This window comes from Trachinotus anak, unplaced genomic scaffold, assembly GCF_046630095.1.
Source record: "Trachinotus anak isolate AG129_WGS33_773 ecotype Australia unplaced genomic scaffold, CSIRO_AGI_Tana_v1 ptg000028l, whole genome shotgun sequence".
NCBI lineage: Eukaryota > Metazoa > Chordata > Actinopteri > Carangiformes > Carangidae > Trachinotus > Trachinotus anak.
The window spans coordinates 2,256,406-2,264,707 of record NW_027273879.1 but is presented as its reverse complement, the minus strand read 5'-3'; the positions used below and the strand labels follow the sequence as shown (position 1 = coordinate 2,264,707).

Genomic DNA, 8,302 nt, shown 5'->3' with positions numbered 1-8,302 from the left:
AGGGATCACGTATATTAAAATAATCAGTTACTGCATCTGGACAAGCAATAATTTGGCTCACAAACCCACAACTTCTCAGATTATATCAAGAAATAAGATAACACACATTAATCAGTGAGCTTTGGAGGTGCTGGGACATTTATCTGCTAAGCTAACAGCCTCTTGGCTCCAGCTTCGTATTTAACAGATGTTAAATGAGAGTGATATATGTCCTCGTCTAACGCTCTTTATTTCCCGGTTGAACTGTTCCTTTAAGGATGTTTGGAAACTATGAGGTAAAACCTCAGAAGATCCAGTTTGTTTGTTTTTTTTCCGGAGCTTTCAGCCATATAACATGGTCTTCATCAGTGGATGGATTTGATAAGCTGTGAGCTCAGTAGCTGTTATGATTTCATCCATATCCCTGTTTAACCTAAAAATCTTAACAGCTAAGACTTGGGAAAAGGAAGTAAGTGGACCTTTAGTTGGGATTGTTGTGTGTTCAAGGCCCAAATTGAACTTTGATGCTTAATTCATGAGTGGAGATTTTAGGTCGTATTCACCTGAATTATTTATTATTGCCAGTCTTCCCATATGGCCAGCCCAAGGCGACTGTGTGGTGCCAGTGACTCACTTAAATTTTTAAACCTAATCTGCTTTTTTTGGTAAATTGTTTCTATATTTTCTGGCTTTTTAAGAATAGGTGGTTTCTATTTTTACATACAGTGACAGTATGAACTCATACAAGTGTACATGTGCTTAATAAAAGGGCCATTTTCTACCAGAGTGGCTGTTAAATGGGATTTAAACTGGGATTTTGGTAATGGGTGACTATCAATATACCACATGATTATTTTATGTTTCTGAGAAAACACTTCTTACACTGCTGAGGCTATAAATTTGTCACTCGCTTGTACTGTTAGTTTACTCTGCAATCAAAACTCTGCATTTCAGGATGATGGGATTGCTCATTTAATTAGATGTTGCCAGTGCTTGGCATTCACCTAAAACCGAGGCCTGCGAGTTTCTCAGCTCGGCTGCAGACCGCTTTTGCTCTTCTCATACCCGCTCTGTGGTGAAGTGCCCCTCCTGACAAGTTATTCCATCTTCCCCCCTCCCTGTCATTATGAGCGGCCAACCTCGGCGGTGTCACAACTCGTCTCCTCCTCATTCTTTTCAAAGTGGTTCTGGTGTGTTTTTCACACTTCATCCTGCGCTCTGACTGCCCTGTGAAGTCTGAATCACAGAGTGACAAACACACTCCTGTGCTGAATCAACACAGCCATCCACCGGCTCTGACGTCGCCCCGACCCTGACGCTCTGTTTTTTCAGCTGTGGAGAAGCTGTGTGGCTCCTGAGAGATATGACAGTGTAAAGATATGACAGGCCTGAGGCTCAGGGCTGGTATTCATCAGACTGCTGAAAGTAAAACTTAAAGATCTTTCATTTAAAAACTTCAGAATTAAAACTATTAAACTTCTTTTGACATAAAAAGTCTCTTAAATGTCAGACAGTATAGATCCCTTCTCTTCTGTTTTCTAGCTGATGATGATGATATAATATTTGCTGACAGGAAAATTTACAGTAATTTCTGTCTGTTTGAACATTTGAGCATTTGATAGGATGTAACACCACTTTTTTTTCTTTATTATATAATTTCTTTGTCACACCAGCAGCAGAATTTCCTCACATTTCCTTCCGATTTGTACATTTTAAATATTTAAGATCCTACATACTCAATATGTGGACTCCGGTCTGTATCCAGACCAAAAGACCATTTAATCCCGACCTGATCCTTGACAAAATTTCAGTGTAACCTGCTTGTAAACAACTCACTGGAGTCACATCACCTCACCTGACGTGTTTCAGGCCAGTCGCCACCTTGTTGTCAGCTCATTTAAAAAAAAAAAAAGAGAGAAATGGCATGTTTAAAACTCGCTATGCAAGAGGTGAAATGTAACTATCCTCAGAGTAAAACAGCTGAACCAGCTGAAATCATCAAATCAATCATCCACTGTCCAGTTTTTATTGTACTAATGCAGAAACACAGCTCTGGTGTTTTTATGACTCCTTTAATCCAGCGTAGCTAGTTAGCGTGCTAACTTCAGTAGAAGGAAAGACATGATGGAGACAAGTTAACAGTGGTGTTTCTTTCCACCTCTGGAGACAGCTGTTGGTGACTAAATGAACTAAGTTTAATGCTGAACTCTGGTATGTAAACAGCTGCTAATGCTAAAGTTAGCTATGTAGCAATAGCAAAAACTTATATATAGCACATTTAATTCCACTTGTTAATTATTACTGGAGATTTTAAAATTTCACACAAATAAAATGAACTTTTCTAACTTTATACATTATATGTACTATATGTTATTGCAGATATTGCACCTGAATATACTGTAAGGTGTTTAAAGAATATACAATATGGCAGATATCTAATCAATATATATAAATACCTATTCCCCCTCTCTGAGCAATCCTGAAGTTACTTGATAAACGTGTCTGTCTCAGTTTTAAGTGTAATTCACTTAAGTTTGATAAATACTGGCCCAGATGTTTTGACTGTGAGCACATGTGAGACACAGAGACAGATGCCACCCTTGATTTTCCTCTCTGGTACGTCCACGAGACGCGACTGAAGGTCTTTCACAGTGAAGTGGGACTGGAATTCCAAACAAGATTGTGTCTGTGTGTCTGTGCTGCGCTGCCTGTGAAAACAGATTAAAATCATACTGACCAGTGCAGCCAGGAATGTGTTGAACCTTGAGCCTGAAGGGGGGGAATCCGACAGCTCGCCACACCTAACACAAAAAAAAAGGAAAAAGAAAATCCCCAGCAGCCCCTCACAGTGCAGGGGAGACCAACCAATCAACAAAGCTGATGAGTTACTGCGAGGAGCCATTATTACACTGGAGCTCAGTTATTGCGTTAAAAACAAAATACTGATGCTTATCTGGTGGTGGAGCAAAATGTGATTAAAGACTCAAACGTACAAATACTCATTATGCAGAATGAACTTTTATCACCTGTTCATTTGCGTTTTAACGTTAGCTGATTTCAACTGTTTCATGCACTCAGTTGGCAGTTTATTAGCTACACCATGCAACGAGTACTGCCGTCAATTCAATTCAACTCAACAGACTTTATTTGCTTGACATTTTGAATTTGTTGCCAAAGCACAATTACAATTATTTAACAGAATTAAATTATAACCAGTTTAATACACCAGTCCTGCAATAAATCCTCCTTTATGAAGGTTATAATGTTCAGTTACTGGTGAACAGCGCCACAGTGTCATTACCCAGTATTGATTATTATTGATATCCAATATGTGCTAAATAATTACACTGTAAATTGTGGGCTGTTATCTGAAGCAGTATCAAACCTTCTTCATTGCTCCTGATGTCATGCAGGGTTTGCACTGATTTCTGGTTCGTTATTGCCGACCTGCCACTCATTCATTTTTGTCTTTGTTTAGCTCCTTTGTAAAGTGTCCTTACCCCACATGCATAGTGTTTGTTTTTTGTTTTTTTCAGCTATAAGTCTGACTTCTTATTTTTCAATCAACAAAAGCTGCCAGGAACTCAAAACACATCAGCTACAGATAAAAATGTGCAAATCTAAGTCTTAATTACTCAAAATATTACTATAGAACATTTCAAGATTGTAAAAAAATGATAGTTTCACAATTTATACACACAAATGCAATGTAAAAATGTAAGAAGTAAAAGTATAATGCAGTTTATGTATCCCTGTAAATCTCTAAAATGTTCATAATTGACAGTTTAATAAATGTGAAATACCATCACCACTTTCAGCTTGTTTCCACAGTTTGTGTCCACATGATTTATAAATGAAATTAAATGAATGTAAATAAAACGCTCTCAGTGTATTCACAGACTCCAGAGAGTCAAAGTCCACTCAGATCCCAGGTAGAGGATCTATAATCTCTATCTAAACCTTGTAGCTCAGACTACGTTTTTTGGAGTAATCAGTCACGTATTAGAGGTAACTGGATTATTTCTGCTGCAGACTATTGTTCTTTCATTCTGACCATCAACCCAAAGGTCAGCGGGAGTAACAATGATCCCAGGAACTGGGTGGATAACATCAGGGCTGTTATTATTGTCAATAACTGCAGAGTTGTTTAGCCAGAAACTCCCCGACCAAGTCATGAGACTCCCCTTGTGTTTTCACTCCATTCAAGTCTCATTTGACTGACCAAGGAGCACAAATAAGAGGGCAGCAAGGTCCTGGCACCAGTTGTTCCCCTCCCAGTCACAACACTCTCAAAATAGTCCATTCACACTCGTTCACTGTCGTGCAAACCGCACACGAACATACAAAAGTTGTTGTTTGGCACCGTTTTGGTTCTGCCGACTGCACCACCTCGCTCTGTCTCCTCCACACAGGCGCCATATATTTCTGTTGAGTTTGGCAACAATAGAAAACTTTGGACGGGGAACTGGAGATGGTGCATGCATAGACACATGTCTGGAAATAATGCTAAGTATGGCTTTCTGCCGTGCAGCATATAGACCGACGTGTCGGGCCTGAATAGACTGAGCCTTCAGAATGTGAGCAATCTGCAGAGGGTCTTTGGCTCAGCTGTTAGCCCCCCCCAGTAAGGGTTAAGACTCTGATCCAGAGAGAATTAGATATGTAGGGAGCCCAAATGTCCATGTGATGCTGTGTGACCGGCTTGTCTTTACAGAGGGAGTGTGGTAATCAGTCAGGAAGAATAACGTGAGGATTGTTTTACATATGACAACACTGTTCAATTAGAAACACTCAGTCACTTGAGTTTGGTTTTTCATTGTGACAGTGCAGAGTGTGGTGGTCCGACCTGAGCGTGCTGTAGGAGGCAGAACATTTTTAAAGCAATGATTTATTTGCATTAAAATCGGGACCGTGATACACGTGTAACAAGAATATATACAAAGCACCTTTCAGCTCGTTGTTTTGGTTTTACAGCCAATAACTTGGTTGACTCTCATCACGTTCATCAGTATCGTTGCAGCCACATGAAGCTATTCACAGCTGAAGTGCTCTGGAGGAAACATAGACAGCAACTAACTGGTGAACAAGGTGGGACATTCAGCGGCTAAAGAGACGATTCGTCCCAAAGGAGAGAACATTCAGGGACTTCATCAAGTGGACAAAACCAAGACTGCAAATGAAGGCTAATGAAAGGCCAATGGTTGCTAACGTGTTTGTCACATCAGCTTTATGTCAGTGTTGTGTTTACAGTTTGTTAAGACAATCAAAAGAGCGTGAAAGCCAACTGTTTTGCTAATAGTTGAGCTGTTCGGTTATGGAAAGAAAGTGAACGAATACGTGTTCATTGACAACAAACCCTCAAGCTGAACTGACTGAAAAGATTCGAAACAGCAAAGTGATGAATAATTTCCTCCTCTAGGTTACAGCCTGCTGCACTGCCCCCAAGTGGCCAAAAAATCTGTTCATACAGATTTAAAATACCAAAGAAAACTAAACAAATATTCAAATGTCTAATGGTGAGACAATGTTGAGTAGTTTAAAACGTGTTGTAATCGTATTGAGAAGGTGCAGGTTTCATTATTACATTTACTCATCTGGCAGAAGCTTTTAGTGGGACAACACTAAAGCGTCAGTGCAGTAGGAAACCTTGACGTATTGATAAAGTACTAAATCTGTTCAATAAGACAAAGTGTAGGGAGATCAGGGAGGGCGGGCGCTGGTTCGGTATGGTAGGTTTTAGAGGTGTTAGGAGACAGTGAGCGTCTTGTGTGCAGCGATGGCAACACCAGACGACGTTAGCTGAGAAGGGGCACAACTTTTTCACCATTTTTATTTCTTGCGTTCATCAGTCTTAAATTATTTTACAACTAAACTGTCTTTTTATCAGCTTGTCAATTACGAGAACCGGTATTAAAGGTGCCATACAAATAAAGTTTGACTGATTGAGTTTGGCTGATAATACTGTGAAACCCCTGACAGTCTTGTGGGACAGGCTACTGTGGGGCTTTGGAGGTTTATAAAAGACTCATTTCTGACTTAATGCTTTTTGTTTCGTCTTTCATCTCTCTCTGTCTTTTCTGGTAATCGAATGGAGTGAATCTCTAATTAGAAAAGTCACTGCTCTCTACTTCAACTACACCCAAGAGCTTTGAAATGAAAGTAATTCCCATGATGCCTTCATGGGAACCATTCAGCTTTTGATTTCTTTATTCCATCTGTAAATGGACAAAGCATTTCCAGCGGTGGGAAAACGGATTAGATCACAGACCCCATCTGATAAGAGTTTGTTTCTGTTTTATTCCAGAAAGTGTTTGAAATCCATGACCAAAATAGTCACTGTCTGTCATTGTGTTACTTATGGAAGGAATTAGAGTGAAAATAAATGATTTCCCTTTTTGCTGGGGACCCTCAGGGGTCCTTGAGCAGGCCTGGACCCCACTCTGAGAACCACTGCTTTAGGCTACTGAAGTAAAGGTAATTAAAGTGTTAGAAATACGCAGTTATGAGTAAAAGTTGTGCGTTCATTGAAAAATAAAACTCCCCATTATGCAGAAAAATGGACCGTAATGTATGAGTGTTTGGATGCATGTGGGGCTAATGATCTACAGTGTGGTAATGCATTATATCTGCATTATGACTGCTGACTGCAGATGTTAGATCATTGCCGTGCAGATGTGGCATGAAGCAGCACAGACTGTGAATACTGAAGAAACTGACTCAAACTTTGCCTGTACTCTAATGAACCTCCAGCCACACAGCCGCGAGTCAGAGCTCACATCGCGCCATGAAATAAATAATTCACTCCCGGGAGAGCAGTGTGCGCCGTGGACAGGCCGTGGAGAGGCGGCGCCGGGCGGGTGGCTGGGGGAGGGCGCTCCCGGAGCAGTCACTCCCATCCCAACAGTCGTCTGTCTGGGCGGAGGGGGGGACGGAGCCAGCCATTCATTCTTCTGCGGTCCCGGGGAAAACGTGGAGGATGAAGAAGAGACAGTGAGGAGGGGGGAAGAAAAATCAAGCCAGGATCGAGTCCCACAGCTCAACCTCAACTGCACAGACCTCAGAGAGGAGGCGCAGGAGGATCCGTCAGCTCGGCGCATTTCAGAGGCGTCGCGTCCAAAACGCACAACCAGCAGTTCCACGTAAGTAGCTGCGGCACCGAAGCGCGCAGGGACACTCAGGAAACCACTCTCTCTTTTCTTTCTGTGACTGGTAGTGTAGAGAGACTGTCTTTCTGTGAGACGCGTCTTCGTTGGAGAAACTCGGACACAGATATTGAGACTTTCATCCAAGTTTCATCCACGGTTGTAGTTGTGGGATTTTTCCTCCAGAGCTCTGAGGGGGAAACTCGTGGCAGGAGAGCCGAGCAGACTGATGCTCTGCCAGGCAACGCTGCACAAGATGCCCCCTGAAACTTAATTCCTCAATTAATGGAGGTTTAATTCATATGTGCCTATTTAACACAGCTTCAACCAGGTGACAACGCACATGGTGCAAGTTGGACTCAGGTCCACGAACAGTCAATACAACATGATGCTTAGGCAGGAAAAAGCTGCAGATTTCCACATTTCAGAAGCTTAAACATGATTTAAATGAATAATTGATTATCAGTTTTTAACAGTTAACAGTTTGATCTTAAGTTCTGATGAAATTAAGCATCAGTTGAAACCTATAGTTCTGTGCAAAACTCAACTTAAAGACCAACTTCCTCATTTTTAATCAATTTTCTTACAGTGTGTGCATCCTTACTGAGTAAAAGTCTTATTAAAGATGGAAAAGTCACTCACATCAAACTTTGAATCTCTTGTTTTGGCTATAAATTGACAGAAAAGGTTGAAAAATGTATAACAATGTAATCCAAATGAAAATTAATGTTTTCAGAAGTGTTTCTTTGCACAGCTAAAGCTCCAAAAAACACAAAGATATCCAGTTAACCATCACATAAGAAACAGTAATTCTCACAAATGAGACTCTCAAACAAGATACTGTTTTCTATTTTTCCTTGTGACTCAGTTCAACCCATTAATTTTCTACCAAGTTAAATCTTCCATGAAGAAGCCCTATGAAAAGCATCATTAACCCCAAACACCTGCTGATTGGTGGACATGTTTAAGTCTGTCGGTGGTCTCGACGAAGTGCGACTCAGATTCTTGTCTCGTTTTCGTGTCCTGCTTCAACAGTAAACCTGAGAACTGGTCTCACCTGTAAACCAGTGTCTGTGTGTGAGAGAGAAAGGTCTCCTGAGGGCAGTCCCCTTTTATACATGAGGTCCGTGGACCACAGAGTCGGGGACAGTGTTGTGTGTTCTGCCGTACGTTGCTTTTTC

General features: G+C 41.1%; 1 protein-coding gene across 3 annotated transcripts in view; it reads left to right on the top strand.

Moving 5' to 3' along the window:
* Positions 1 to 6,873: 6,873 nt before the first annotated feature.
* The window catches only part of lhfpl2a (LHFPL tetraspan subfamily member 2a), a 39,566-nt gene continuing 38,137 nt past the window's right edge, over positions 6,874 to 8,302 (top strand). For 2 of the 3 annotated variants that reach the window (XM_071466386.1, XM_071466384.1), the window contains exon 1: positions 6,889 to 7,118. The gene's annotated coding sequence lies outside the window, so the exon portion shown is untranslated. Of the gene's footprint in view, positions 7,119 to 8,302 lie in introns of all 3 variants that reach the window. The other variant, XM_071466383.1, reaches the window with a different exon arrangement.